Here is a 23,523-nt window from a genome sequence, read left to right as displayed (position 1 = left end):
GCTTTCCTCTGTAAGAATCTGAAACCTCTCAGCTTTGCTGAGTACCTGAGAGGCTGATGGCCAGTTATATACCAAGCTCCTAGACAGTGCTCCACTTAGGCTTAGGGTGACCAGCTCTCTGAGTTTTCCCAAAACTGAAGGTTTCTTGTATCATAGGACTTTAAGTTCTAAAACCTGGACAGCCCCAGGTAAACTGGAAAGTTTGTCAGCTACTTAAGGCAGACCCTCAGTAAATATTTCTTTTTTCTTTTTTTTTTTTTTTTTTTTGCACCTCCAAAGTCCTTTATTGGGTCGGCAAAGCCGGGAGCTGCCCTTGGAGTGGAGTCCCAGTCCCAGTCTGGAGTCTCCAGGTCTATGGCACCCCTGCCCCTGTTTCTGACTGGGACAGGTGGCCTCCTCTGACAGGCTACTCAGTTTGCTCCTTCAGGTATTCCCAGCCCTCCTTGGAGTACTCAAGGGCCTTGGAGGGGGCCACCGACAGAGCGGACATCACCGTAATGATGCCTGAATTCCAGGTGTCGCGGATGTGAGTTAAACTTTGGAGGGACTGGGAGCTGGGGTATCTTCAGACTGGCTGAACTGGTGGTATGTGGCTGGAGGGACTACCTCCTCAGCCTTCTGAAGGACAGCCTGGCTCTTGTCACTTGGTCCCGGCAACTCCTGGTCATACACCAGATAGGTGGCACCCCCCAGCCACACTGCCCTTGATGAGGAACCTCATCGGTGACCACGCTCGGGGCACCATGGTCGCTCAGCATGGGCAAGAACACTCGACTCGTCCAGAGAAAGAATGTCTCCTGAGAACCAATCAAGTTCTCCGTGTGAAGGTGGCTGGCCTAGGAGAGGAAGACACATGAGGAAGGGAGAAAGTAAGGGTCTGGCCCCTTGTCAACAATGGGAAGTCTGATTTGCCAGAGAGCTGTATCTTCTTGGTTAAAAGGACAGCAATCTCAAAATGGATCCTTAGTGAGAAAAGAAAAACCAAAAAGTAAAGATGAACCCCAACGGACTTTATCAAAGAAAAAAAAAAAAAAGCCAAAGGTTAGCTAATAAAAGCCACCGACAGGGTGCAGGCTAGCCCTAGTTCATCTTCCCTCATGGCCCCATCCTAGCTGAGGATTAGGAGTAAGGCTGGAGTTCCCTCTCAGACATCAGAGGAACAGCTACCCTGTTCCAGGACAAAGAAACACGCCCTGGGTCTACACCTCCAAGGGCTGCATGGAATGGGAGACCCTAATGGAAAAGAACACTTCCAACATGGAAATGTAACACCCTATGAGAGAAATGGAAGGACAAAAGAAAAACTACAGCCACTAGCCCGCTACTTTCAGAATAATGAAAGGATTCTTATACTGTGAGTCACAGGCAGCCCAGAAAGACAGCCGGGAAGTACAAAGCAGTATTTCAGGGCCCAAGAATTTGCTGTGCATAAACAGCCATCACTGTCCCTCCAAAATAAAATGGTATTTCCCTGAAATCTAGTGCAATTGCGTTAAACTAATAAAATAAGTGCCTTTCTGCCATAACTTCTGTAAAATTGCATATTGGCCATATGGTCTTTGCTCAGTGAGTTAAACCTTGAAACATGTGGAAGAAATTTATTCCCTTTTTAATAGTAACAGTTTAGTGCACAAACTCCACCTGATGGTGAAAGGTAATAAACATGCCCACCCTGCTCATTTTTAATTCCTTTTTGGAAAGTTTCCACTTCCGCCAGACATTCTTTCAGGTGATCTTGGGTAAATCACAACCCCTCTCCAGACCTGACCCTTCTCCTGGACTTGGTAAATTAAAAAGCTCATCCCTGTTCTTCCATTCTACGCTATGACAACATAGTAACACAGATATCTTGCCTATACTCCCACCACAGCATTAAGGCTCTGACCCGTCTTAGACTGTACTTAGAACCGGTCATCAGAAACAGACCCAGAGCAAGACGAAGGGAACAGGTGCCTTAAGCCTCTGGAATTGGGGGTTTAGGAGCCCAGAGACAGATTTGCCCAAATTAACCAGACCAGCCCTATAAACACCAGACATGTATCAAGGGGCAGAGAGGTTGCCATCCACCTGGTCCTCAGCCGATAGCTTTACTTGTTTCTGTTGTTAATTCATGCATAAGTTATTCTTGCAGCTGGACCAAGATCACTGAACCTGAAATCATAAGGTCCATATGTTCCATGATGAAACTTGGCAGCAAGTCTGGGATCTCGTTCCTCCACAGGGCTGTGATGTAGATACCTTCAGCATAGTATCAACGAGCTATAAATATACCTGTTGTTCATTCCCACTCCCACCAATAGCATACTTTTCCATATCTGCCACTAGAATTCCTCCTACTGCCTGAGTAAGTATGCTAAGCAGCGCAAAGTGTAGTAGACAAAATTTAATAGTAGATGGAATCTTCCTGAGAGACCGCTTTCATTTCTCTTTGAGCACCCTGCCATGATTTTGACTATGCCATTTACCTCCTGCTACTCCATGGTCAACCGGATACCACACCCTGGGCGCCCCAGGTACAATTGCCACTTCCATGCTATTATTCTCTAGACCTTTTGGGAACCATGTTCTTTCTTTGGAGTTTTGGCTCTCTCTCTCTCCTATTTTTTCAGGGCCTTTACTGCCAACAAGCTAATGAATCTTAATTAATTTAGGTGCTAGAAAGGGATTCTGGTACTTTTGCACTTTATGTCCTTCACTTTTTTTTTTTTTAAAGATCTATCCATCCACTTGAGAGAGAGAGAGAGAGTGAGAAAGAAAACACTCATGCAGGGAGAGGGGTAGAGGGAGAGGGAAAGGAAGAGAAGCAGACTCCCCACAGAGCTGGAGCCTGACCAGGGCCGATCCCACAACCCTGAGATCACGACCCGAGCCAAAACCAAGAGTCGGACACCCAACCAACTGAGCCATCCAGGTGCCTCCATCCTTCACTTTGGTAGGACAAAGCAGTTATATAATAGTGGAAACAATGTCTCATCCAAAATACTCTTCTAAAAGTAGCAGAACTGAGATTCCAAGTGATCTGATGCTAGGTCCAGTTTTCCCACCATTGTGAATGGATGGCGCCTCACTCAGAGATATTTTTCTTAGAGATATGCTAGCACTTTTGATCTGATGTCCTCAGTCTGTCTCCAATAATACCTTATTTTGAGGTATGCAATTAAGCAAGAAAACTCTCGTAAGTCTTTGAACATTCTCTGGTGGAATTCTTGGCTCTCCATAGGAGATCTAGGATGTCAAATATTGCCTGGCTTCCATTGCCTTTATCCGGAGGGTCAGTCACTGTACTGTGAGAACTCTGAACAATAATCATCTTTCATATCTGCTTGTGTATACTTCTCTAGAATACAGCCCAGGATTCAATAGGCCTAAGGACTTCTGAGGGCATTTCCAGCCAATTGAGCAGAACATTTCCCAGACTGTCAAATGAAGTTGTGAGCTATCAGGGCAATTTGAATAAATAATTATGGACAAATAATTCCTGGTTCCCTGAGCCATGATGGCAGAACAGGATCATGCCGCTCTCTCCCCAGCTCCTCAAGGCATTCTCTTTGCCCAAAGAGTCCCGACAGCCACATGCCAGGCTGGTAATGTTGAGAATGCTGCCCTTTGTTTCAGTTGGAAAGAAGTTTGGCAACTTTGCAAGTGCAGTGGCATGAAAGAAAGCAGAGTCTGGCTTAAGAGGGTTTGGGGAAATTTATCAGTAAAGACACTAGCTTACGTCTTGGAACAAGTTGTTTTGGTTTTCTTTCCCCCTCTGTATACAAAGTACTAATGAATTTCTTCTTAGGAAGAGTATGAGACTGGGGTGAGTGACAGGGAAACCATTCTGTAACTGTTCCTTTTGTCCTTTTCCATCCCCATTTCAGACTTTTTTCACTTCTTGTTCATTAGAGATAGGAAAATTATTTCATACGAACCTAAAGGAACCGTTTAAAAGATCCAAATATTGCATAGAAAGTCTCCTTCGATGATTATACAAAATATGAGAATGCTATGCAAACAGTCCAGAAGTCAGGGCAAGGAAAGAATCCAGTTGGTAGCAGGATTTGTTACCAACTAAAAATCTATGAGCCAAGAGGCCAAGAGATTAGCACAAAATGAGAGGTGGGTGGAGAGTGTCAGTGGGTTGCTGTGGTAATGAGCAAGCAAAAGATATAAGAATCGAAAGGTCAAATGTAACAGGAAGGAGTGAGCAGCTCCCAAGGGTCAGGGCAGGTAAGGGTTAGGAGTCAGGAGGTCAGGTCCATCCAGGGAGTGGCACTAGGAAGTAGAGACCCCACCCCAAGTCAAAGGCTCCATTCCACTTTACTTACAAATCCTGCCTTGGTAGAACGCAACCTGAGAGTTAAGCCAGTGAGCCAATGGATATTTCCGATAAAGAAAGAATAGGAAACAAAAACAAACAAAAAATCCTTGAACTCCAGAAGCAGACCAGACATTTAACATACTCAATTTTCACAACTCTTTGATAGATAATGTAAGTCATGTTTTCCAGTTGCCTCACACCTTTTATGCATTTTGCTATATTTGGACAGTTCCCTGCCTTAGGAGCTCTGCCTCCCTAAAGTCAAGTCAGAAAATTTGCTTCCCCAAAGACCTTGGCAGCTAGAACACAGGCATGAAGCCTAGGATCCGCCACTAAGATGTGCCCAGGCAACAGTCTAGTCGGAAACGATGAACCAGAGGAAGGAGGTGATACCTGGGACCTATCTGCTGACAAGGGTGGTGGCAGAGGCACCCAGCTTTCTGGGGTGCCAGGTGGATTCCTGGCCCAGAACTATCAAGTGCTAGCAGAGTTCCAGCAGAGCCTGAGTTCCTGGCAGCCGACCTGTGCTCTGAGGGAAAGAAGGATAGGCAGCTTCCTTACTGGGTCACTCCTACAGCATAGTTTCAGGCCTTGACCCCAGAAGCTTAGCTTCAAGCCTGCCTCTCTCCCTCTCAACTGCCCTGTGAGCCACCCGGTATCCTTTCTGCTTAATCAGCTAGAGTCAGCTGCTGTTGCTTATAATTAAGGGCCCTGAGTGTCTAGAGTTAAGGATTGCTGCTCAACCTTCTTACCGGAGACCAAAGTGGAAGGAGGATGAGAAACCAAAATGGAAGAAGCTAAATAACTTGCCCAAGGACATACAGCTCATAAGTAGCAGAGGCAGAATTTGAACGCAAGACTGTCTGACCACAACGCTGGTGTTGCTTCCAATTTATTAACCGGAAAAAGATCAAGGGAAAAGTACCTATGTGAGGTGCGGTAGGGAATGGTCCTGGTAACATCCTGTGACTCCAGCTACCTTCGTAGTTGGGACACTTTTTTGTCTTTGTTGTGCTCTGTTACTTTCTGACTTAACTGTGTGCCAATAAACAGATGGGTGATACTAAAGATAAACTAGCACTGCTGATTTCCATTGCTACCTTCAAATACTGCCGTTCACAGTTTGTAAGGGATGGGACCACTGACTGTAGATTGCTGAGGAGGTGGCCAAATGTTTGGGTTTTGTTTACCATTGCTTTAGATGAGTCACAGAGAATTATGCATTATTCATAAACTGTAGGTTTGAAGAAAGTTCCCGCGTGCAATTTCTGCTCCTTGGCTCCTCCAATCCAGGATTGAAATAAATAGCAGCAGATAATGAAGTATACAACCTAACCTGTGCTTTTACACTGTGTGAACTAATGCCCAGAGAACCAGAAAGAGAGGTTGGAAGAGGGAGTTTTAATTCAGAGTCCTCCATGTATACTAAAAAATGAAAACAGGGCATAGTCATAGATACACAACAAATCAGCAATAATGTCTCAGGCACCTGAAAATTTCAATATCCCTTAAGATGAAGAAATGAAAAGGAAAACGGTCTCAGGCAAGTACTAGGAATCTGAGCAGTTCCAACGAAAATGTGAAGTAGCAGAAATCTGTCTTAGAGCAGCAAACCCCCATTCTTTCCCTTTTATATATATTTTTTTAAGATTTTATTTATTTATTTGAGAGAGAGAGAGCACAAGCAGAGGGGAGCGGCAGGCAGTGGGAGAGAGAGAAGCAGTCTTCCGGCGGAGCAGGGAGTCTGATGCAGGGCTCGATCCCAGGACTCTGGGATCATGACCTGAGCCGAAGGCAGCCGCTTACCGACTGAGCCACCCAGGCGCCCCTCCTTCTTGATTTCTAAGGTGTTCTCAACCCCTCTGCTTCTCAAACACCTGAATTAAGTTCTCTCTCTCTCTCCAGACTCCATTCAACAACCCACTCATTCTCCCTCAAACTGAGATCCAAATGACAGCTACTTAAAGAACTACTCCTTCCACAGTCATTTGCACTTAAACTCAATCAAAATCTTAACTAAAAGGGCTGCATTTTGTAGTGGATATCAGTCAGTTGTACTTGACCAAAAAAATCATTTTTTGTATCTCACACCAAAAAACATATTATTTGATATATTACATAAAAAGTAGGTAACATACATTGTGGTGGTTAGTTTTATGTGTCAATTTGACTGGGTCACATGGTTAAACATTATTTCTGGGTGTGTGAGGGTGCTTCTGGGTGAGATTAACATTTGAATCGGTAGACTGAGTAAAGCAGATTGCCCTCCCCAATGTGGGTCGGCCACGTGAAGACCTGAGCAGAGTAAAAGGCTAAGAAAGAATTCTTTCTCTCTGCCTGCTTTTCTTTGAGCTGGGACATCAGTCTTCTGCCTTCAAACTCAAACTGGAAATATATCATTGGCTCTCCTGGGTGGCTTCCCAACCACAGATCTTGGGACCTCTCAGCCTCCATAGTCACATGAACCAATTCTTTAAATTTCTCTGGAGAACTCAAAATAATACATGTATGCATTCATTATAAAGTACTAGAAAATAATGAATACTCGTGGACTTACCGCCCAACCCAAGAAGTAGATTGCTATGGCTCTCCCCTTTTCTATTCTCCAGCCTCCTTACCAGATGTCCAGAAATATTTTGAACACATTTTTAACATTTTGATAGTTCCCCATTCTATAGATCCTGACTTCTCAGCAATAAATTAAAAGTAAATAAATAAAAGATTGTACTTCTCAGTCCTCCTTGTGCTAGGGTGCCTAGGGTGATTGGGAGTCCACCAATCAGATGCACCCATGTTGGACTGATGGGGAACTCAAGTTTATACAGGAAAGAGGCAGGGCATATTTCTATTCATATTTTTAGCATGAACTGGAACCAGCACTTTGGTGGCTTCCTGATCATAGCAGATGCTATCGCTCCCTTGGAAGGTTATTTTGGAATGTGGAAGTACACACTGGGGTTATTCCTGGAAGATTACCTAGAATCTGTTTCTTTAGCCTTTGTAACGATTCTTTAAGCTCTTTATCCCTTAGCAAATTCCCCTCTGCTTAAAGTAACCAGAGTAAATTCATTGACCGCATCTAAGGAACTCTGACCAATACAAAAATTGAACTATAAGTGATTGTAAACAACAGACTTCAAGGACATGAAGCTTAGATTGGCTATCTGACCTAGTCAGGTTTGAAGTACTTGGGTATTATTAAATGATGGGACAGTAGTAACCCGTAATATCTAAGGTAGGAAAACAGCAACTTAAATGATTACCTTTTGTCATTTGGAATAAAGTAACTTGAAGCCAAAGTTTTGCTTTCCCTTTTGATTGCTTCCCCATAGACGTCATTATGTGGTGCTAAGGAATAAAAGAAGCATGGGCTGGGATGGCTGTCTCTATTACCATCAGTGAGCTTCAAAAAAGACAGGCTTTAAAGAATTTAAATTCTCAGACCAAGATATTGTTAGAGAAACAGGGAGTTTCTAGGACTCCTCTAAAATAATTTTTTATCTCATAGTCACAGGGCTGACATGGCCAAAAAGCAAATGTCGAGCCAGATCTGGCCAGCTATTGAATTTCAACATAGGTTGACCCATACCCTCACTACATATCTCATATGAAAGTCAGGACATTATCTGGGAAAGAGGGAGCCACAAAAGATTGGAATGAGAGCATTTGGGAAGACCTAGATGATTCTGAGTATCGTCAAGCCCCACTGCATCTCCCTTACTGAAAGAAGCAATCCCTCCTCCCATAGCTGAAGATGCTGATCTGGCCCTACTTGAAGACCTTATACTGACCTCATCTGAGGCAGTTCTCTTATACAGGACTTCTGGCTCTCCTCATGCCCTACACCTGTGATGTTCCATTCCCACCTGATTAAAATAGTTCCAGATCAAGCATGCCCCAAGGGCCCAATTTAAAGTCAGACACGGAAGGAAAAGTTTCACATGCCAAAAGAATTGCAAGATTTTGCTAAAACTAATACAAAAATCTGGAGCTTAGATTGGGTATTCCACCAGAAACATAATTTTATGGACCAAATTATTGGCCTGAATACACTAAACCAGAGATTCTGGATTCATTTTTCTTAGCTTGAGACAATTATTAACTTGGTTAGTTGACTAAAACCTGGATCCTACTATGGCCTATTGCTGAAGGAAGCTGAAACAGAGGTTCAGAGAGATAAGAATACTGGAATGGATTTATCACATACAACATCTAACATATACCCGAACTAAGCCCGGAGAACACTCCCTTTTCTAAGGCACTGAGGAAAACGTTAATAAAGAGAGAACCAGAATCTTGAAGAGTACTTTGTTGAATTTCTTCTGTACTCCAGAGATGAAAGTAGGAGATATTGCTATTTAAAATAGTTCCCTGGGGCGCCTAGGGTGGCTCAGTCAGTTAAGTGTCTGCCTTCAGCTCAGGTCATGATTCCAGGGTCCTGGGATCAATTTCCGCATTGGGCTCTCTGCTCAGTGGAGAGTCTGCTTCTCTCTCTCCCTCTCCTCGCTACTCATGCTCTCTCTCTCACTCTCTCTCTCTCAAATAAATAAAATCTTTAAAATAAATTTTAGTTCCCTGATTTCAGTAGGGTTGGTGGATGCCCAGAAAAGCAGACATGACATAGTAGGATTTAACTGCCAGAAACAGAGTGGATGTGGTTATTATAATAGCAGAATGAGGGGCACCTGGCTGGCTTAGTTGGTGGAGCATAGGACCCTTGATCTTGGGGTCCTGAGTTCGAGTGTTAGGTGTAGAGCTTACTTTAAAAAAAAAAAAAACAGAATAATTTGACTTGCAGGGATATTTTGGTAGGGGCTAACTGATCATGATGTTCCTAAAACTGAACTAGATGGATAGCCTATGAAGGATGTACTTAACCTGAATGACTGAAAAAAACCTACACTTAAGTAATCATATCCAGCTTAAATCATCACTAGAGTCATGGCCTATCTTCCAATATCTATACTCTCAATTTAGTAAATGAAAGAGAGAAACTTTGAGGAAGGACATCATAAGAACCTATATGAAAATCTTCCTCTACCCCTTCACCAAAAGTACCTGCATACATTTACGAAGATAATTGTATACTAGAGAAAGGGAAATATCTATGCCTTTCACAAATTATTGGAAGTGGCTTTGAATTTGTGCTAAACTCCAGTGACCCAGAACATCACTGTTTCTTTACACACACACGCGCACACACACACACACACACAGCAGAGCCTTACCTAGGGGGATCCAGTGATAAATGGAGTTTGAGTCCAAGTCTACTTCATGATGGGCACGGTTTCTGTCAATCCAACCCCTGGTAATTTGCCCCAGTTCCTGAATTACAGTATGAATGGATGAATTCAGTAAATAGTAGAAACCTCAAATTGGCTTCCTGACCTAGAGTAAGCACTACTGGGACTGTCCCCTCCTAAAAAAAAAAAAAAAAAGTAAACCAAAATCAATGCTGTATTTTTAAGAGAATTCTGGGAACTAGTGTCATCATCAAAGAAAATTGAAGGGTAGTGATTTCTATTACGTCCCCATTTAACTCACCTGCTTAACATGTGCAGTGAACAGATGGGTCTTAGAGCATGATAATGAATTATCAAAATCTGAATTAGTAACTTCTGTTGCTGCCCCTCTTCCTATAGTTGTCTGTCCTGGAGCAAATTGACACCATTTTGACCATCTAATATGTACTTATTATGTCTACAAATGCTTTATTTCTCTATCCTAATAAGCCTAAAATACCAGAAGCAATTTGCTTTCGCCTGACAGGGACAGCGCCCCATGTCCTGCCTCTGAGCTACATCAATTCTCTGTGTCTTTTACATATGAGAAAAATGAACTTCTATCTTGTGTATTATTATTTCAGGTCTGCTGCACTAATAGCTAAACAAAATTTCCAACAGAAATCCAGACCGTGTCAAAATACATACCATAGTCAGTGGATGTGGAAAGAAGGACTGGGGGATATTTGGGCCTTTCCTATTTAATAAATGCCCAAGAATCAGAATTTAGAATCTGATTATTTTTCTCAAAGGCTATTAAAAAGACTCTTAATTATAATAACCCACCTGCTGGTGGTCCACATGCAGTCAAGTTAGTAGATGAATCAAACATTCTAAGTTAAAAAAAAAAATTCATCAAAGTGGTGGTTGGGCTGAATTGACCTGTTGTTCCATGGGACTAACAAGTCAATTCTAATCAACAGTCCTGAATAGATTCAGTCTGCGAGACTCAACTGCCTTTGATAAACAAAATAGCCTCCTTCCTACCATGCAATGGCAATTTTTTTTACATTTGTTTTCGTTGTTGTTTTTTTCTGTAGATATAGCCACAGACCTATTCCTTTTCTTTTGGTTCTGGAACCAATACAGAATTTGCTAGTTTGACTGAAAGCTTAAGCTCTCTAGACCTTAGTAGTGAAAGAATAATAATACTACATTCCCCATAAATGTCATCAGTAGAGGAGTTATGAAGATGAATGAGGCCATTTGGGGCCAATTTCTTATTTCATGTAAATCTAAGACAAAGTCAGAGTCACACAGGATTAGAACCATAGGCACTGTTTTTCAGATTCAAAGAAGAAAGTCATTTTATCAACATAAACTTGGCACAATTTTGAAACACAACAGCATCCATCTTATCAGCCCATTGACTGGTTGTAGTAAGCTGTGGTATTTTCCTTATTATTTAATGCCCAGAGCCACAGAAAGATTAATGTTACAAGTTAAGCAAACAGTGTGATATTTACAGCTTACTCTGGTGGTGAATATTAAAGTTCTTTCCTAGGTCCAGCTTCCTGAAGACCAGAGGAGAAGGTCACACATGTGCTGTGGAGAGAGTCCGTGCACTTTCCATAATGTTCAGTCTGCAGATTAATGTCCATGTTCAAAAGCAAGAAAGACAAAGAAAAACTGCCATCTGTCATTAGAAGCCAGGGTGTAGAGTGATGAATCAATTTAGAGAATATATTGTTTATGCATAAGAAAGAAGATCTGTACCCAGCTCTGGGTCAGAAACAAGCATTGATTTTACAGATGAGAAAGCAGCCGTGAAATATCACTTCCAAAGGGACCTGCTGGTTTCTGGATTTTCAAAATTCACCTCCATCAAAGAGTCTTGTTGATAATGTCAGGTACAGGCTGGAGGCTACAAGAGCAACTCAGGCCCTTGAGAAGTTCTATTTCTGTGGCATCAGGGAAGAAGGGAGTGAGTCCTAGGTGATGCTGTAACCTGAATATCCTGGGACTCTTTCAGTGCTAGCAGCATAATGAACACCTGGGCTGTAGGTTATCCATGAAGAGTAGAATATGCCGTCCCAAAATATGCCACTTGACATATTGATTGTTTTGAGCTAAAGGCAACTGAGAAGAAGTAGATACAAGAAAAGTTCTCTATCCTTCCCCTATTTGTCTAAAAGTAGGACATAAATTTATAAAGATGCCCCCTTTCCCTTTCATCCAGAAGACAGAATTCAATCATTGGAGCCAACTCTAGACCCTTCTCAGCCTGGAGAAGAATCCATATAACAAACTACTAACTAGCCCTTATCTTCCATTAGTTCCCCTGTATATTTACCTTCCCACAATTTGCCCCCCCTAGAAATTCAAAGTCCCTTTCCTTTGTCTTGTCACTTCTCTAAAAACATATTGTTCTTTTGTTAAGATACTATATAAGCCCAGGGGTGCCTGTGTGGCTCAGGCCATGAAGCATCTAACTCTTGATTTTGGCTCAGGTCATGATCTGAGGGTCATGAGATTGAGCCCCACATCAGGCTCTGCACTGGGGGTAGAGCCTGCTTAAGATTCTCTCTCTCCCTCCCTCTCCTCCTCCCCACCCGCTCATGCACATGCACACTCTCTCTCTAAAAAAAGAAAAGTTTCCTTAAAAAAGATACTATATAAAGCCAAGTTCTAACCACCTCTTTGAGTTATTCATCTCAGTGCTCCCATGTATATGCACAATGCACATGTTAGTGAACTTCTATTTGTTTTTTTCTTGTTAATCTTTCTTTTGTCAGTCTAATTTGCAGAGCCCCAGCCAGAGAATCTAGGTGAGCAGAGAGAAAGAGAATTGTGTTCCTCCCCTATACTTGGATTAGGTCACCAAGAAGTCAGCTGTCCTATACATCTGAACAGTCACCATGAATCAGAAATTCATGGGGTAAAACATGAAGTCCTCAATGAATTCACAATCCAGTAGAGGAGAAAAACATGCAAGCTAGCCATTAACATATGAGAGTTTCCAGTCTTCACCTATCCTCCCTCCTACATAGAAAATGCTGTCTTTCTCTGCCCAATGGCTCCTTCCTGGTCCTTAGAGAAGTAGGCAGCTTTCCCAGAGAGTTCCAGGACTTGGGGATGTTGTTTTGGAAAATGAAAAGATAAAGGCCTAAGGAGGGGATCTGCTTATAAAAGAGACTGGGCAGATGTATCAATAAGTAGAGGACTGGAGAAGAGGAGAGATGGAGGAGGAGGAGGAGGATGAACACTTTGAATCTGGAGTGAATTGGAGAGGAAAGATAAAGGGTTTTAAGAAACGCTGTTGAGTGTTCTGGTCTTGATTCCTTTTTATATTGCTTGGTGCTATGAGGTAAGATTAGGCTTCCTTTTTATTACTTTGGGCTACTTGGGCTCTTTCTTCATATTCTGTGTCCTTATGGAGTTTGGACCACATGGGACCTCAGGAATGGAACCCAGCTTCCCCCTGGGTTTAAACCCTCTATATCTGAACCCAGAGAGCATTTTTCACCAAAGTTGCCAATGAACAATAGAGGTTGAACAGGCTTAAGCCATAATAGCTATTTGTAAAAAACTGGAAAGCCAAATAAACATTGAGAACACAAGACCATAGTCAATGCTAAAAAATATAAGCAAATGCATAGAGAGGGAGGCCAACCAGGGAACCAGCCTGGGCAGTAGAGCACCTTCTCAAACTGTAACCAAACACAATTGCCTGCAGATTCCGGAGGCACCTGTGTAGCTCAGTTTGTTAAGCATTTAACCATGAGATCGAGCCCCATGTTGGACCCAGCACTCAGTGGGGAGTCTGCTTCAGGATTCTCTCTCCCTCTGCTCCCCATCTCTCAAATAAATAAATGAATCTTTTTTAAAAATGCAGATTCTGCATTTCACACCATTTAAGGTGGCTACAGTGAAAGAACAAAAGAAAGAGAAAAGGAAGAAAAGGAGGAAGGAAGGGAGGAAGAAAAAGAAAGAAGGAAGGAAAGAGAGAGTTGGCAAAGATAGAAGTTGGAACCCTTGTGCACTGTTGGTAGGAATGTAAAATGGTGCAGTGACCAGGGAAAACAGTATGGCAGGTCATTCCACTTCTGAATATACCAAAAAGAAATGAAAGCAGGGTCTCAATGAGATATTTGTATACCCATGTTCTTATCAGCACTATTCACAATAACCAAGGGGTGAAAGCAACCCGGATGCCTACCAATAGATGAATGGATAAACGAGCTGTGGTCTATACATACAATGGAATATTGTTTAGCCTTAGAAAGGAAGGAAATTCTGACACATGCTACAACATGAATGAAACTTGAAGACATTGTGCTAAGCCAGTTACAAAAACATAAATACTGTATGATTCCACTTATATTAGGTACCTGGAATTCATAGAGAGGAAAAGTAGATTAGGGGTTACCAGGGCCTGAGGGAGTGGAGTGGGCAGGGAAATGGGAAGTGGTCTTTTAATGGGTATAGTGTTCACTTTTGCAAAATAAAAGGAGTTCTGGAAATTGGTTGCACAACAGTGTGAGTGTACTTAACACTACTGAACTGTACACTTAAAAATGGTTAAGATGGGGGACGCCTGGGTGTCTCAGTTGAGCATCTGACTCTTGGTTTCAGCTTAGGTCATGATCTCAGGGTCATGTGATAGAGCCGAGTCTGGCTCCATGCTCAGCAGGAGTCTACTTGGGATTCTCTCCCTCTTCCTCTGCCCACCCCCACTCACTCTCTCTCTCAAATAAATAAATCTTGTTTTTAAAAAGTTAAGATGGTAAATTTTATGTTATGTATATTTTACCACAATTGTATTATTTTAGATACAAATTCTGATTCTGTAGATCTGGAGTGGAGCTAGAGATTATGCGTTTCTGGGGGATCTTTTTAAAATCCCAAAGCCTAGGCTATACCCCAGATCCATTCAAACATAACCTGTGATGGTGGAACTCAAGCATAGGTGGGTTTTAAAGTTCCCCAGGCAATTGCAACATGCAGACATGTTTGAGAATCTCTATTCTCCACTGAACAGGTAGTCCCAAGTAGAATCCATCACCCTGTATTCTAATAATGAAGTGACTGGACAGCCCAGAACAGAGGTTCTCAATTCAGGCTTCACTTTAGAATCATGTGAGGAACATTTAAGAATACTTGCACTTTGGGAGCACCTGGGTGGTTCAGATGGTTAAGTGTCTGCCTTCGGCTCAGGTCATGACCTCCAGGTCCTGGGATTGAGCCCCATGATGGGCTCCCTGCTCAGCGGGGAGTCTGCTTCTCTTCCCCCCCCCCCCGCCTCCCCCACACTCCTGCTCTCACTCTCTCTCTCTCGATTGAATAAATAAAATCTTAAAAAAAAAATACTTGCACTTTGGCTCCAACATTTCCCACCTCCCAAGAGATTCTAATTTAATTCGTCAGGAGAGAGGCTCAGGTATAGGTAGTTTTTGAAGCTTCTCAGGTGATTCTAATTAAAAACTCTTAGCTGAGATGCTACCCGTTAGTTAACCCTGGCCTTCTGTTCACCCTGCCTCTCTGCTCTCCGATGTAGCCTGCCTGCTCGGACTCCACCCCTTGCCTGTCCTCTGTGTGAGTCCCAGCATCCCACACTCTGATGTTGGTCTGATTCTCCATGTATTAATGGGTGGCTGATGATGAAGGAAGCAGAGTAGCAACTAATCAAGTGAATCCGGCAGGCCCTAAATGCTGTCAGAATCTCCAAGTCACTCCTTTTGTGCCAATTATCTTCATGCCCAGGAAATTCTGATCTGTGGCCACAAGCCACACAGTTTACTTTAAGCCTCACAGATGCATGTCATTCATTACAAAAGAAGTCAGGAAAAGGGTAATTGATTCACACAACCTTTCCCGCTATGGGGGTGGGGGCGGTGGGCAGGGCATTTGGAGAATATGGTGTGATGGTTAATTCTATGTGTCAACTGGTCCACAGGGTGCCCAGATACGTGTTTATTTTTTTTTTAAGATTTTATTTATTTATTTGACAGACAGAGATAGCGATAACAGGAACACAAGCAGGTGGGGAGCAGGAACACAAGCAGGGGGAGTGGGAGAGGGAGAAGCCTGCTTCCCGCTGAGCAGGGAGCAGGATGTGGGGCTCGATCCCAGGACGCTGGGATCACGACCTGAGCCGAAGGCAGACGCTTAACGACTGAGCCACCCAGGCGCCCCCCAGATATGTGTTTAATTATTTTTTTGAATGTGTCTGTGAGAATGTTTCCAGATGAGATTAACATTTGAAGGGGTAGACAGAGGTAAAGCAGATGGCCTTCCTCCGTGTGGGTGGGCCTCATCCAATCCACTGAAGGCCTAAATAGAATAAAATGCTGAGTAAGAACAAATTTCCTCTCTCTGCCTGACCGTCTTTAAGCTGAGACATTGATCTTCTGCCTTCACACTTGGACTTGGAATGGAACTTACGCCGTCAGCTCTTTTGCTTCTCAAGGTCTTCAGACTTGGATTGGAACTCTACCTCAGCTCTCCTGGTCTGGACTTCTCTCTCAGCCTCCATAATTATGTAAGCCAATTTATTATATGTATGTATATATGCATATATGTATATTATGTGTGTTTGTATACATATGTATGTGTGTATGTGTATATATACTATATCTAAATATATTTAAATATATACCATATATATATATGCACACCCACACACACACATATTCTATTGGTTCTGTCTCTTTGGAGAGCTCTGACTAATATAATATGCCCTAGTATTATTTCATTCATTCATTCATCATTTAAAAATATTTATTGAGGACCTACTATATGCTGGGCACAGTTCAAAGTGCTTGAATAAAATCAGCATGTACTCTCCCAGCTGTGGATGATACCCTTTCCCAGACTAGTATCAAAATCCAAAGACCTGTACCTTGTACACAATATAAAATACAGACTCTGTGCAGACGAGTATCAGTGCTTATTAGCAGAGCTTTGGCAATCAGGCAGCATATTAAGTCCCTGCCTGCCATCTCTAATGTTAGACCCAGAGCTTTAGGCAACCTCAGGGGCACAGTGTCAGCAGGGCTAAGGAGAAAACATACTTTATAAACATTGATTGCTTCTTGTTACACCTTGCTAATGTAATCTGCGTTGCAGATTAGAATTAGCATAATATTATGGGTAATGCCAGTAAAAATGGTCTGAGCTGCAGTGCTGTTTGTGGTTTGGGTTTTGTTCTTCAGGAAACTGCCTTAGGAAGGGCATAGCAAGACCTTGTATTTTCTTGCCAGAGCTATAAGGGTGAACCACTTCTTTGCCCTTTCCTTTTTTCAAATTATAAATCATGAGTAATCACCGCATCGTTTATGACTGCTCCTGGCCAAAGAACATTTAACAAAATTCTGTTAAGTCACAGGGTTTGTGGGTTTTTGTTTTTGTTTTTGTTTTTTCAGTTCCCTTTGACCTTTCAGATCAAAGCTGTGACTAACAGTAATGTTTGGGCAAATTACATTTGTGGTGTGCTATTTGTAAAGAACCTAAGCCAGGGACTTTCTAGAAATAGGTGCTCGTACACACTACACATAAGTACAACTCTTCTGAGTACTAGTTTTCTGCTGATTACATGTTGGCCTCTCTCATCTGCCATATTGTACTATAAATCTCTTGCGGGCAGAGGCCTTGCCTGTTCAATAGATAATATTTCATGCCTGCTGAGCTGTTGGACTGCTTGTGGTTTTTTGATTATTGTTCACTCATTTCCTTTAATACTGAGAAGGACAGACTACAGGAGACACACTAGCCACTGATTCTCCAGGCAACCTTGGATACACAGGGTCAATGGCATTTTCTGGGCCTGGGGAGGATTTCCTGTTGGGGGGTAGGCGAGATGCTTGCATCACCACTGCAGCCTTCAGCTTGACCTCAATCTCTGGGCCCTGGATATGGCTCATTCTCTCAGACTCACCTGCTGGAAGCATTCCCACATTTGGATGTCAGCTTGAACGTTTTTGAGCTGAGTCTCCAGTTCTCTGGAAACCCCGTGCCACCAGATCTCTGTCCTAAAAAAAATTTTCCCGTCTAGGATATTCATTCTTATGTCTACACAAGAGTAAAAATTCCATTCTCATGTCTACATGTCGGCCAAAAGGCTTAATTAAACGTGTAATTTTTCCAATGGTAGAACCAAAAGATGAAGCTGTGGTTTTGATTTATTTTTTCCCCAGCAGAGAAGCAAGAATATGGAGATCACTGTGCTCCTGACCCACTCTGACCCTCTAGAAAACCATTTCTCTCTATGAGGTAGATTGACATTGACCACAAATAACCCTTATTAATCCAATTTTCACTTTTTTCTGATTTTAGACATTTCCATCATTGCTATCACACCTCTCCAGGTTAATTATAGAGAAAGGTGATGAATTTGTTTTAAGTGTCTAACTCAAGGATGGTTCAAATTTTAAACTTGCAAGTACTTGAGATTAGGATACATGAATTGCATGCAAGAGAACTTTATTTTGTGCAACTGATATTTTTGTGTTTCCCTCAATTAGAATATCTTCATTTTTTTTCTCTGAATAAAAAAAATAATATTTTCACATCATAAAAAATTCAGGCCATATAGGAATGAATACATGAAGAAGTGAAAGTTCTCTACAATCGCACCATCCAACCACTTCCGTGAATCTTCTTAAACTGAGGTATAGTTCACACACCATAATATTTAGCCTTTTAAAATGAACAATTAAGAGGTTTTTAGTATATTCACAAGGTTGTGCAGTCATCGTTATCTAGTTCTAGAGCTTTCTCATTATGCCAAAGAAACCCCATTACCTATCAGCAGTCACTTCCCATCCTCTGTCCCCCCAGCCCCTGCAACCACTAACCTACTTTCTGTCTCTGAATTTCTCTACACTCTAGACATTTCATTTTTAATGGAATCATACAATATGTAGTCTTTTGTGACTAGAGTCTTTCACTTAACGTAATGTTTTCAAGGTTCATCCATGTTGTAGTGTGTATCAGTACTTCATTCTTTTTCATACCTGAACAGCATTCCACTGTCTGGATATACTACATTTTTTTCAACCCATTTGTCATTTTTTGATGAATATTTGGATTGTTTCCACTTTGGGGTATTATGAATAATCCCGCTATGGACATTCATGTACAAGATTTTGTGTAAACATATGTTTTCAGTTCTTCTGGCCTAAGAGTATTTTAATGAATAACATTTCAGACTTTTTTCTATGCATATCCATATTTACAGATAAATATATGGTGATATATTATTGTTCCTATTTATTTCCCCTTTACTGTAGGAGAAATGATTCCTGTAGGTAATCAGTCAGTTGCCAAATGACTTGCAATGCCTTCTGTGGTAAGCATCTATCTATCCCCACCCCCTCATCACGCCCAACATGTTGCTTGCCTTGCCCAATGGCCTGTGAGTGGATATAACATACACCACAACCAAGCAGAAGTTTTAGGGCCATTGTGTATTTCTGTGAACTTTCTTTCTCTTTCCCTCTGCCATGCATAGGAGATTCAAAATAAGTCAGACCCAGTCTTGTTCTGGGTCCCAGAATCAGAAGAGACAGGAGCTGAAATGCAGCTTACTGTAGTCATTAACATATATATGAAAGAGGAATAAATTATTATTGTAAGCCACTGAGATTTGGGGGCCATTGTTTCTGTAGCAAAGCTGACTAATGCATAAAAAAATCATTTATATCTGCTTTTCCCACCTAAGGAAATAGTGTGGACATTTTTACAGATGTGAACATGTAATGGTGATGTTACCAAAACTGAGGTCCAAACAGATTAACTGACTTGTTCCAGGTGACAAAATGAAGAAGAGAGACAAAGTCAATTTTATATCCCTTTCTGATTTGCAACCCAGTTTTCTAATTAAAGTGAAGAAGAGGGTAATCTTGGACATTTTGGCGAGATTACAGGAGGCTTATAAAGATCCTCCTGCAACTGCATTTTTGTTGGGCTGAAAATTCCAAACTCACTCATGCTGTGCTAATGAGTCAAAACCAATTAGAAAATTGTAAAAAGCTGAAACATGTGTGTTGTGCTTCTTGCAAAAAGTTTTTTGAAGTAGGAGAGTATATTATAAGAATTAATCCTTATTCTTTATCATTGCAGCCTTTGTGTCTGGGATGGATTGCTACTGACAAATAAATAGTTCTCTGCTTTCAATTCATTTTGCATGCCTCACCAAACTGCCACTCTATTTTGCATGATTTAACACAATTGCCTGCCTTTGGCCCAGAGGCCGGATGCTTAGCCTGCAAGGGGCTGTGGATGGAAGGGAATCTTGGCCAACATCTGCCCACACCCCGTCTGGTTTAAAGCAGTACTTCTAGCTCTTTTTCTATCTTAAACTCATAAATAAATAACAGTTTTGCATAACTTATTTTCAGGAAGAAAGGATTCTGGTAAATCGCCACTAATGTTTAATAATAGCTGACCCCTTACGAATCACCATGGTTGGAGCACTCAGTTTTCAGTGTTGATGTCTCTTAGAAGTGATAAAATAGCCACTGGCGGGCTTGAAAAACCTAAACCCAGCAGGCCAATACAGGAAGAGTTTTCCTTCCTTATATTACACTAAGTAGACAAAATTCCATCAACAATAACTGATTTCCGTGCTTTAATAGAGGTAACAATGGGGCGCCTGGGTGGCTCAGTCAGTTAAGCATCTGCCTTCAGCTCAGGTCATGATCCTGGAGTCCCGGGATTGAGTCCCACATCAAGCCCCGTGTCAGGCTCCCTGCTCAGGGGGGAGTCTGCTTCTCCCTCTTCCTCGCCCTCTGCCCCTCCCCCACTTGTGTGCGCGCTCTCTCTCACTCTCTCTCTCTCTCTTTCAAATGAATAAATCTTTAAAAAAAAAAAAATAGAGTGAAGAATGGCAGAAGAAAGAATAGGTAAGAAGTTTCTTCTATCAATTTCTTGTTTCTCAGACGTATATATTTGCACATAGACACATGAGTATATAGCATACTACCAGAATGCTACAGGTGTTAGCCTTTTTTACCAAATCAATTTTCTATTTATTATGGCATAGGCCCTTAGAGATCATATTAGTCGAATCCCCTCAATTTACAAACAAGAAAAATAATACCCTCGGAACTTAAAGGATATTTCCTAAACCCCCATCTCCTGACTCCTCGTCCAGTACTCCTTTCACTCCATGCCACCTCCTTAGCAAGTGTATAACCAAGAGGAAAGGTCTAAGACCGGTTCAAGATGGGAATAAGATGTCACCACTGAATCTGCTAGGAAGTTGAACCACCCAAACCACCCATGCAAGGTGCCCTGTCAGTGGGCAGAAACCCTGCCAAAGACTAGGAACAAAGAATTAAAGTCTTAGCTGGGGGCAGACACAGGCCTTTGTCTGGTGGCAGAATTATGACAAAGAATGTTTCTCCAATCCTCACATTGCCCACCCCACCTCCAATGGGACAAGGCAGGACTAGTCAGAGACAGTGTCTTCAAGAACTATAGAACAAGCAACACTAAGAGGGGGCAGTTGTTAAGACAGTGCAGATGTATTAACTGCTGAGCCCAGCAAGATCTGGGCTTAGTCTATGAGAGGAAGGAACAATTGTGGTCCCTCTGGTTCTCATGACGTTAATGACATTCTCTTCATCCAGCCAAGAGCCTTCAGTACCTGAAGCTGAAGGGAGACCAACATTCTCTGGCCAGATTCACCAGGGTGTTCACATTTTGCCATGACCCATGTCCTCTGGAACTGGGAGAAAGGTCAGAGGAAGCAAGATTCTGACAAAAGGGGACAAGGGAAACTAAACTCAGCAGGTGACCCCGAAATACGACTACTGGCTCTGATCCAAGATCAAGCTTCCAAGGGGGAATTAGAAATGCCCTTCATGGGAGGCTTACACGGGACTTAGTCTATTTGTTTTTAAACCACCAGGTTATTCTTAGGCACAGTGTTTCATAAGGTCCCCAAGATAAGCCAGTGTTTGGAAGGTCAAAAAGCTGAGACATCCAGGCTCAGGAATAGGACTCATGGAAAAAATAAGGTCATACATGGTTCTAAGACCTCAGAGGGCCAACAATCTAAATGGTTTTGTTTTTTGAGCTCTAGACAATTGCTGGGGAAATGGGGTGGGAGAAGCAGCTCAAACTGTAAAACAATGTGGAAAGCAGACATGGTGTGAATAATTTTAATAGAAAGATCTTTTCTTCTATAAGTAGGAGGACTTGTGCATCAGTAGAATTTTTGGTAGAGACCTCTACATAGATTCTTCTTGGCATTTTAAATTTCCTTCCCTTTTCTCCTTTCTCTCAACTCCCCCAAATAGCCTCTGCTCACTGAGAAAACAAATTCAAAATGCCAAATAAATCTTCACTCTGACTATAAAACTCCAATGTTCAGGCATTCTGTCACTGCTTGTTATTAAGTAATTTGTTTCCAAAATGTAATTTTTTTCCCCTTTTCTCTTTCTTTCAAACTTCCCCCATCTTCGGTGCTCCCAATCAGCTGTTTTTGAAAACTTACCTATTAGGTAGGTCAAGGAGAGTTTTATCTGCATATTCCACTGGAATGCAGAAAGGGAGGTTAAGTGGCAAGATCAAGGACACAGAGCCAGCCAGGAGCAAAGCGAGAGCCTGGAGGCCCTACCACCCAGGGTTCTGCATGCCTCATTATTACACAGCCTCTCCAAAACCCTCACTGAGACTGCAGTTCCTCCAGCTTTTATTGTCACCATTAAAAATATTAATGGCCCAAGAATCCAGAAGCCCAACTAGAATTTTCTTGAATTACCTTACCATGGTTGAGGCACACTGAGTGTGAAGCATCATTAAACTGCACTGCCCATGGACCAAGCAAGACAAAAGAGCAACAGAACCCTACTTGTGAAACTATGGGTGTACTCAAGGGCACCTTCATTATGGTCACTCCTCTCTTAACATGGGGCTCCCATTCCCATAGCACTTTGGCATCGGCATCATCATTACCAGAGGCAGAAATTATATCTGAGATGTTAAGATATATTTAAGTGCTGGCTTTTCTTCCCAGGAGGGCACTGGTGAATCACTCCTCTACCTCTCCACCCCCTTGCCTTCTGTGCTTTGCCATTGTTCCTTCCACATTTGTGATGGGAGCCCACTGGGGACCACCGAGGGTTGGATTCAGAAGAATCCTTCTGTTCCCAGGAAGCCGAGCTAAGCGGGCTCCAGGCGTGACCCTGCTCTGAGGAAGCTCCGAACCTAGGAGCAGCTCCCATAACCACTGTCAGCAGCAGGTCTTCCTGACCAGGACCCTGCACTGAACGGATCAGAGCTGCTGCCTGAACCTCAGGAGTCAGGGCGAAATGGGGCGTGTTCCCGGCCCGCCCAGGCTTACTAGTAAGATATCTATCAATATAGCAACACTAAACCCGATTTAGAGCACAAATCTGGTGCTCTAAATCAACATTTGGAGTGTTCACGACGAGAAACTGGGGGCTCTAATTTTAAATTCTAATTTTAAGGATTCATGCTGAGATATTTGCTACCCAAGTAGAAAGTCCTTAAAGGTGGATCCTGGATGACATTAACCTGAATCTACCTGGTAATAGCATGCAAAGGAAGGACACCTGCTTTCTAATCTCATTTCCATCTGTAACCAGCCTTGTGACCAAGTCACAAGGCCTCGCTCCTCTGTGTAAGGTCCTTATCTGGGGAAAGGCGGTGCTTTGGGCTTGACCTGAAAGTGCTTCACAATGACATTACGTCACACGAGTAAAGACGCACGGTAAAAAGGAAAGCTCCGTGTCCAAGAGGGAGACAATTATTATTTCTTTGTTCACTTGTGCTAGCAATCTGCCCTATGAAAACTTGCGGACTCTGGTCGGCCAGGACCAATGTCAGGCAGATTTTAATCATCCCTAATGTATTCTAATGGCCGTCCATTATAAGCATCATCTTGGTGTATTTCTTCTCTTTATAATAACAATAATATATTTGTCTACCTCTTCATAGTGTGTGTGTGTGTCCGCGCACTTGTGT

The 23,523-nt window shown here is 42.3% G+C and overlaps 1 long non-coding RNA gene and 1 pseudogene across 2 annotated transcripts in view; both read right to left on the bottom strand.

Annotated features, from left to right (window-relative positions):
* Window positions 1-272: 272 nt before the first annotated feature.
* On the bottom strand, window positions 273-750 carry LOC118526244 (MICOS complex subunit MIC13 pseudogene; annotated as a pseudogene).
* An 8,778-nt stretch (window positions 751-9,528) lies between these two features.
* The window catches only part of LOC118526245 (uncharacterized), a 29,695-nt gene continuing 15,700 nt past the window's right edge, over window positions 9,529-23,523 (bottom strand). For both annotated transcript variants that reach the window (XR_013441661.1, XR_013441662.1), the window contains one exon: window positions 9,529-9,725. This is a non-coding gene — a long non-coding RNA (uncharacterized LOC118526245). The remainder of the gene's footprint in view (window positions 9,726-23,523) is intronic.

Source organism: Halichoerus grypus, chromosome 10 (genome assembly GCF_964656455.1).
Source record: "Halichoerus grypus chromosome 10, mHalGry1.hap1.1, whole genome shotgun sequence".
NCBI classification, from domain to species: Eukaryota; Metazoa; Chordata; class Mammalia; order Carnivora; family Phocidae; genus Halichoerus; species Halichoerus grypus.
This window is presented reverse-complemented; position numbering and strand designations above follow the sequence as displayed.